Source organism: Adiantum capillus-veneris, chromosome 2 (genome assembly GCF_014529385.1).
Source record: "Adiantum capillus-veneris isolate H3 chromosome 2, ASM1452938v2, whole genome shotgun sequence".
NCBI lineage: Eukaryota > Viridiplantae > Streptophyta > Polypodiopsida > Polypodiales > Pteridaceae > Adiantum > Adiantum capillus-veneris.
Genome location: NC_140932.1, coordinates 129,788,746 through 129,797,644, shown reverse-complemented (window position 1 = coordinate 129,797,644; position 8,899 = coordinate 129,788,746).

Here is an 8,899-nt window from a genome sequence, read left to right as displayed (position 1 = left end):
CAAATTGTCTTTGAGCTTCGAGGTTTTTAATAGTTGCATAAAGTGTTTCTCTCTCCTCTTCTTCACCAAGGGTAGGCTCTCCTATGACTGCATGTGCATGGGCATTCCTACCTTGATCTCTTCCAAAGGCTTTTGCTGCTCTTCCTCACCCTCTATCTTGTCCACCACCTCATCCATTGTTATGTCGAAAATGGTGGTGTCTTTGATCTACTTTAGTTGCTGCTACTGCTCTATTAGTCAATCGTGGACAACTATTCCGATAATGTCTCAACTCTCCACATTCAAAGCATCAAACATCCAAGCGTAAAGGATTTTGACCATTAGTAGAATAAGTTCTTTGTGGCTGTTATTATTGGGAAGCCTTATTTGATGTCTAGCATCGTTAAAACTTTGATTTTGTTTGACTCTCCTTTTAATCCCTTGCTTCTTCATTAAGGAGTTAGCTTGTAGTAAAGCATTTTGCACAGTAGTAGGTTTCATGGCTTCTAATCAAGCTTATTGGTTCTCTCAAACCTTGACAGCAACGGGCTACTTGTTGCTCTGTGGTAATTAGTGAATCATAACGCTTAAGCCTTACAAAATTTGAGTAGTATTCTTCCAAGGATAAGTTGTATTGTTTCAAGATAAAGAAATCATTTATCTTCAATGCTTCATGGGCAGGAGGTAAGTATCTTTCCTTTACTGCTTGTTTAATTTCCCTCCAACTTTGGGAGTTCTCTAATACTCCCATTTCACAAAAATGTTGTTTCCACAATAACTTTGCTTCACCAAAGAGGCAAAACATCCCTAGCATCACTTGGTTTCCAGGTGCAGTCTTTGTAGTCCAAGAAGTAATCATCCATAGCTTTGATCCATACTTCTACATCCTTCTCAATATCAGCACCCTTTCCTTTAAAAGAAGGTGGTTGCATTTGTTTGAGCAATAACTTCTTTTTTCAAATCTTTGTATAGTTAGCATTGTTCTGAGGGCTTTCCATTATAGGAGTGATTTGAGGGTTCTCCTGAGTGTACGCTTATATTAACGTTAATATTCATATAACTCAAAACACTAAGGTATTTTCTAGACTTAGACTTATCCAATCCACTGAATTTTCAACCACATGACTTTTCTAATCATGTTTATTAAAACTTAATCATGTGACTTAACTAGTCATGATTATCTCAATCTCATGACTTAACCACTCAAGGCTTATTTAATCCACCAAAAATTTACTTACATGACTTATCCAGTCATACAATTTGTTTTGAAGAGAAACAACTTAATATTTTTATTCATAAAGACCTCAAAATGTCATATAGGTATCTAGACAATGAGAAAATACAACAGAACTTTGAGCCACAATTGTGATACACATAATCATTAGTTCTAGAGTTCGATTTATGATCCAATCATTCCATTGGAATGCTCTATGATTTAACAAAATTAGAACCTTAAACATTTTTGGAAAGTAAATGAAATAGTTTTTAGGAAAAAGATATTGCGTATATTACAATAACCCTATAATGGTAGCAACATATGTAATAACTCGGGCTTGGCAGTGAAGGACATAAAGCTCGTCATCAATTATGATTTTCATGGATCATAATTTTTGTTGTGGTTTAACAACAAAAGTACCTGCAATGGAGCATAAGACAACAACAACGACAACAAAGACCGCACCGACATTGACAACTAGGTCATGTTAGGAACGACGTGAATTTTGAGGGGAGGAGTGTTGACCGCGGGTCAACATTACAACATAATTCAACAAAGCCTTATTTTTTGAGAGTTATAAAATGCTGCAAATTATGGTTAAAAACATCATTTGTAATAAGTAGCTAGTCTAGTTGCAGAAGGCGTGGTGCAATGGCATTTCCAGATTGTACATACAAATCCATTTGACCCCTTGAACTCTATTTGAGGTTTATCATATGGTAGACTTAGTATATAATATACCTAGGTCATTTTGTAAAAGACATTTATCATAATCAAGTTTTAAGTTGCCGTCAACTGTGTGTGAAAGAGGAAGAGAGAGAGAGAGAGAGAGAGAGAGAGAGAGAGAGAGAGAGTGAGTTTCATCTTGGTGCTACTCCTTGCTCTTTCATCACATTGGAGATCCAATTGCACCATTGTGATAGGCTCGGTGAGTGCTACACATCAACGCCAAGCATTCCTCACAAAATGGAGCACGGGCACTGACACATCTACGAGCTATTCATGGTCGTAAGTGTATCAAATAATGTCTATTTTTTCCTAAAGTAGTCATTAGATTGTGGTGACATAAGCTACACATAGGTACTCATAAAATTCAGTTTTGGGCACTTTCAAAATTCAACTCTGTCTTCATACCTACGCGTTTTCTGCAGATGGGTCTAGAGTGAGGGTTTTGAGTGTAGAGACTTTGGGACATGTGTATCCTAGTGAGGGGATGGTGTTCCTTAAGTTTCGTACGATTCTGACATGATTTAGTGAGTTTCCTTCTGTTTGTGTGTATGTGGGTTGAGTAGTGTAGTTGAAAGCAGTGAGATTCTAGATTGTGGTTTAGCTCACCTTCCAGAGTGTTGTATGTGTGGGATGGTCTTAGCCTAACAAGCTAAAGAGATTGCCTCCGTACACCTATCGTATCATCTATGTCCTCGATTGACATTATGATAATCTAGGTTGTGTTGCATACACTTTATAGGTGTTGTGATTTGCTCTTGCAACAATATGTCTCTACTTCTCAAAATTAGGTTGAATCCCTCTATGCCCCGCATAGGGACGAGCATGGGATTCATACATCATTTTCTCTTGAAGGGAGTGAGTAACACAGAGAATGTTTCCATGGAGAATATAACCATCTTGGAAGGTGAATGGCCCCTTATATTCCCTAAGGCAAGTGCTAACATAATGTCCTTAAAATCAGGGTCAATAGCATACTCATCTATCATGAAAGATAGATCATTGTGAGTTTCTATGGACACAGCATTGACTCTTGGCCATTGTGATAGTGCATAAGCTACTTAATTGTGCTTTCCACCAATGTGAGCAATATGAAAATTGAATTGCAAAAGAAAATTTTCCCACCTCATTTGTTTGTTAGAGAGCTTGGTTTGCATCATGAAGTACTTAAGACTTTGGTGATCCGTTCATAGGATGAATGTAGTCCCCAATAAATAGTGGTTTCATGTCTTGAGAGCATGTAGGAAATCTAGTAACTCCTTTTCATAGATGCCCAATAATCGCTTGTCCGAATTGAGTCTTCAACTCTCATATGCTATGGCATGCCCTTCTTGAAGCAAAACTGCTCCAAGGCAATCATCACATTGGATCTCAAAAGGTTTTAGGGTATCCGGTAGTGTATGCACAGGTTGAGACGTAAGCTTTTCTTTAAGCTTGTCAAAGGCACTTTTCTCTTTAGCGGTCCATATGTACTTAAATTTTTTCTTTGTCAAGTCATGTAATGGTCCTACTATTTGGGAGAATTTAGCTATGATGCATCTATACTATGCACACATACCAATGGTCCTGCTATTTGGGAGAATTTAGCTATGATGCATCTATAGTATGCACACATACCAATGACGCTTCATAGCTCATGTAGATTCCTTGGATTAGGCCATCCTTTTATTACCTCAAGCTTGGCTAGATCCATACAGATACCATCTTGAGAGATAATATGAACTAAGTATTGAATCTCTTGGAGGAAAAATTCACTCTTGTTTTGGTTAATGAAAAGTTTATACTCCCTCATAGCTTGAAAAAATACTTGGAGATGTTGCTTATGCTCCTCCAAAGATTTGGAGTAGATAATAATGTCGTCAAAGAACACTCAAACGAACTTGCGGTAGGGTCTAAAGATTTTTTCCATTAGGCAGTTAAATGTGGCTGGAGCATTTGTCAAACCAAAAGGCATGACAAGATATTCATAAAGACCCAGCGTTAAACGGAACATGGTCTTTACGATATCTTCATTCACTATCCTTATTTGATGATAGCCAATCCTACTGAAGTAGGTCGAACCTTGTAGCTTATCAAACAGATATTATACTCTTGGTACAAGAAATTTGTTTTTGATAGTGATATAATTTAGTGCTTGATAGTCCACACACATCTTTCTTTTGCACTAAAAGGACTAGTGAACAAAAGGGAGAGGAGCTAGGCCTCACTATCCCCTTGTCTACCAGCTCATGTAATTGCCTCATAATCACCTCTTGTTGAGCTTGAGAAAATCTATAAGGAGGTTTATTAGGCGGTGAGATCCTAGGTAGAAGCTCTATCTTATGATCATCATTCCCTCATTTTGGAGCTAACTCTATAGGGATGTCATTGATAAAGTCATCTTGGAATCTATTTAGAAAATTAGACAAGTCTAAGTGTTCTTGATTCATACCACTTTGTTTTGTTAAAATATAAGCATCATTAAGAGATTCTTTGATAAAAATCATGTACCCAACAACGATTACAAATGGCCGTCCAAACATGTAGAAATCCACGAGTCAAACATTGCAAACATACCTTGCGACTGCAACCCTGCGAGTACTCCCACTCCTCCTCATTCACATGTTTGCTGTATTGTTGCAAGCTTTTTAATTGTTGTGCAACCATCTTAAGCTCATGGATGTTGGTAGGCTCTCAAGACCCGCCGAGTAATGCATCAATGGTTGTCTTCCTCGTCTTTATTGCATTTTGATTCATACCCTTTGTTGCTCTTGCTTTGCATCCTTGTACTTTGAAATCCACTTTTGTATAACTGGATTGTGAAGCATGCAATATTAATTGATCTTAGCCTCTAGATCTTCTGTCATTTTCTTTTCAACGTCGAGATTGCACATCACAATTCCAGGTATGCACTCATAGTCTATGGTGCACCAAAGCGTATCTTAGGTATGATGAATCAATCTAACCACTCTCCAATGTAAACTAGGGACTCTTAAACCAGCCAACCCTCTGCCATGCTACCCTCTGAATGTGCCTTCTGATGCACATATCCCTTGAGCGTTTTCATGAAACGTTCTAAAAAGAACATCCATTTGGAATGCATTGTGCCTGCTATTTCCACCTCATCAACTATGTGAACAAGAAGATACACTTGAATGGTTAGCATGGTAGTAGGAGAGTGTTTCTCAAACATGCAAACAACCTCTGCAGCTTTTAGTTTGGCGGGTGGTATGGAACCTACATCAATCTCCTTCTGGGAGACCCATTGCTTCAACTTCACTAGTTTTTAGATCGTGGTATGGACACTAGGGGAAAAAGAACCCTTAATGGCCACCACTAAATTAAACTACAAAAAAATTCTAATAATGGTATTAAATTCCACACAGAGATATGCTATGCAATTCCCACTATGATCTATTTCACTTCAAACATACTTGACACATTTTATGCGAGTCGTGTGACTTCAAATGAGAAAGCTTCCCTTCTTTAGTCAAACATGTTCAGAGCAAGTGCATTATGTCAGGGGCATACGCATGGATCAAATGATCTCTTTTACTTTGCGGGGAGTTTTATCGACCCATTGGGTACTGTTTGCGGGGCTATTATTGCTCCATATGATCCACATTCCTAAGGTCAATTCTGGCTTCCAAATTATCTTTCTTGCCCATGAGATGGTCCCATAGTAGACTACCCACATTCTTGAATATGTGCATTGGATTGAGAAAGTGATTGATCATGAGTCTAGGCCAATATGGCAACTCCTACCATAGAGAGAATCTCTTCATCCTTGGATGCAAACTATCACCACAAATCTCCTTCTGCTCTAATCATGTTCAAGCAGACATCCTTGGCAATTCTCTTCTCAAAAAACCATCACATAACTTGTGATTCTTCGGAAGATGCACTTGATGAGCTTCATAGATTTTCTTCTTGAGTGAGGACGCCCGATGTGCATTAAGTCTAGGCCACATGTGATGCATGCTCTATATTCACTTCTCTAGAGCCTTGCATGTATACATATGATAATAAATCCACATGAAAAAAAGAAAGGTTTATAGTGTTTGAGTTTGAGTACCACCTGAGCATTCTGTTAGTCATGGATAGTCATGTATGGTCCACATTAAAATGCCTCTGATCAAGGCATTGCGTTGAGCTGTGTGCTGGCTCATGTCCAAAACTTCTATGCCAATCCAAAATTGTTGTAGCTCTCCCAATAGCGGACAAAAATACACATCCATATTCTTCACTTTATACCACCCCGGCACAATCAAGCTTAGAAACAGGTGACCCTTCTTGGTCATCAACCACGGGGGAATGTTGTAGTTTTGACAATGACAACTATCCATACATTGTAAGATGTTGACCTATGAAAAAATGGATTTATACCATCCATAGTGAAGACAATACGTAAATTTTTAGCTTCCTTGGCAAAATGTGGCCATGTGTTGTCTATATGCTTCCATGCCAAGCAATCTGCAAGGATCCGTAGCACACCGTCCGAAGATCTATTCTCCTCGTGACATGATGCTAAAGCAGCCATGGACTTGCATTCAAAGAAATTCTTGATGCGAGGTAGTAGAGAAAAGTGTCGTAGGGGGCACCTTTTGTCCATGGAGATCTACTTGATATCTCTCAAAATTACATTTCACACACTTCTCCATGTCTATGTATTCCCCTCTAAAAAGAATGTAATCGTTAGGACAAGTTGAATAAAAGTATAATCCATCTCCAAGTTTTAGAAGAACTTTTATGCTTCCTCTCTGGAATTTGGCATCACATTATCAGTTGGCAATATATTATCTTTGAGAAATCTACACAGAGAAAAAACGCAAAATACTTGTGTAAGTAATTGATACATTATACATTTAGAGTTTATTATTGAAGTAGACACATTGTAATAGATCACCTGAAAAGTGTTGTGACACTGGTGTCACTCCATCCAAACTTTGCCTTCCTGTTGAGAAGAACCAGAAGCGCCTTTAATCCAAACACTCATGCTTCACCATACAATGGCATATCGGCCTCACTTTTCATGTCATCATAGATAAGACTTTCTGAATCCATGATCGTCTTGATCATTTCCTTGATCTTGATCTAAAACATAGCATCGTTGGAAATGTGCTCTGCATGATCACCCTTCGAGCTGTCAGAGGCTACATCTTGTGGCCTCACGTATGCTGCTTGAATAAAGCTCCTGCAAACATGTCCATTGGGTTGCATGGTGGCAAGCGTTAGAGTTTGATGAGTTGTAATTGCCATAATTACAACTAGTTGATCTATAATAGATGGGGCGAACTCTCCAAATTCGCGAACGTGCTTCAAAGAAACATGTCTTGTCCATCGTACAACATGTTTGCATTGATTACAAGGACATAAGATCCTTGTTGAGAGATAGGCATTTAGGTTGGATGGCCCTACATCATTCATTGTCAGTACTCATAATGAATGTAAAACCTTAAATCTTGAACATAAATCTAATCTTCTCTTAGTGTCCTCCGTCTCTTATCTCTCTCTCTTTTAATCTCCCTTGCAATCAAGAAACCATAGATCACATTGTAAACTACCTCAAATTCTCTAGCCATGTCCGATCCTCGCACACCTTGGTTTAGAAGTGCACGAAGATCAAAACCACCAGGTTATAATCTCCTCTTTATTATTCAATGCCTATATTTGTGGGTACAAGAAATCTACACACCCACATCTACATGACAATGCATGTAGTAAATAAACCCCTTTGTCTCCATTTCAGCTATAGCCATTCCCTAATGTAAACTACCTCAAGGAACTATGGTTGTGAGTGAAGCCACCATTTTGTGTTGTGCACAGTGCAAGAGTGCTCCCATGTCTCTAGAGTGCTTTGAAGAAGAGCTTCTTTATTATGCTTCTTGCTCTTCATATCTTCACAGAAGCTCCTTGTTCAAGGGATTATTGTGCACATTGCATGTCTGCCTCCATTGTGAGGTAGTGTGTTGTTGAAATCTTTCCAACCTAATTCCATATTCGTGGAGAGAAAGAGAGATATAGACAAAAAGAGAAAGAGAAAGATAAAGAAGGTAGAGAGAAGAGAGTAGAAAGTCATTTCTGAACTCCATCTTGAGGATGTAAAGAAGATCTTGCAAACAACTACATACCTAATCTCTTTACCTACTTGTTTTGCAAGCTCAGATATGCAAATTCTTTGTCTGCTAGCAGTTTTCACATGTGAGCTTGCAAACAACTACATACGTAAGCTCATGTGAGCTACATGCAAGCTACTGCAAACATAACCATAAACCTTACTCTAAATTTAAACCATGGTATATCCTGAAGCTAAACTTAAATATAAAAACAAAATCCAAAATCTAAACCTAAGCTCTCATCACTAACTATCAGTAAATATCCCTAACTATGATCTAAACCTTAAATATAGAGTTGAATCCTAAACCTAAACCCAAAGCTCTAACATTAAATCTAAACCTAAACTCTAACTTAAATATAAAAACTAAACTCTAAACCTATGAGACTCTCTCTCTCTCTCTATATATATATATATATATATTTATATATTTATATTTATATTTCATGGTACATCTATTTACAAAGACGGACATTGACAAAGCTCTTCACCGAAGATGCACTACTTTCGCTGAAAACGCAAACATTAGATTAGATCCACAAGGAGTGTATCGGATTGGTCTCATAAATCATTTTGACATTTTGAAGACGTTTAATATAACATTTCATTTCATCTCTCTCTCTCTCTCTCTCTCTCTCTCTCTCACACACACACACACACACACACACACACACACACATACACAATGTGTGTGTGGGCACGCGCGCATGCTTGGGAGAGAGAAAGAAAGAGGGGAAGGGAACATGAGAAAGGGGAGAGAAAGGGAGCAGACCTGGCTCTCCCTCTTCTCCTCATGTGTGTGTGTGTGTGTGTGTGTGTGTGTGAGAGAGAGAGAGAGAGGAACATGGGTATACCATGTTCCCAAGAGCGCAAAACCTCAGATC